The sequence below is a fragment of the Triticum dicoccoides genome, chromosome 4A, assembly GCF_002162155.2.
Source record: "Triticum dicoccoides isolate Atlit2015 ecotype Zavitan chromosome 4A, WEW_v2.0, whole genome shotgun sequence".
NCBI classification, from domain to species: Eukaryota; Viridiplantae; Streptophyta; class Magnoliopsida; order Poales; family Poaceae; genus Triticum; species Triticum dicoccoides.
This window is the reverse complement of record NC_041386.1, coordinates 455,101,366-455,101,835: the sequence shown is the minus strand read 5'-3', so window position 1 is coordinate 455,101,835 and position 470 is coordinate 455,101,366.

The following is a 470-nucleotide window of genomic DNA, read 5'->3' as shown; positions in this document are numbered from 1 at the left end:
GTTGTGAGATGATGTATTATGGAACGAGTAAAGAGACTTGCCGGTAACGAGATTGAACTAGGTATTGGATACCGACGATCGAATCTCGGGCAAGTAACATACCGATGACAAAGGGAACAACGTATGTTGTTATGCAGTCTGATCGATAAAGATCTTCGTAGAATATGTAGGAGCCAATATGGGCATCCAGGTCCAGCTGTTGGTTATTGACCGGAGATTTGTCTCAGTCATGTCTACATTGTTCTCGAACCGTAGGGTCCGCACGCTTAATGTTACGATGACAGTTCTTATGAGTTTATGCATTTTGATGTACCGAAGTTAGTTCGGAGTCCCGGATGTGATCACGGACATGACGAGGAGTCTCGAAATGGTCGAGACATAAAGATTGATATATTGGAAGCCTATCTTTGGATATCGAAGTGTTCCGGGTGAAATCGGGATTTTACCGGAGTACCGGGAGGTTACCGGAC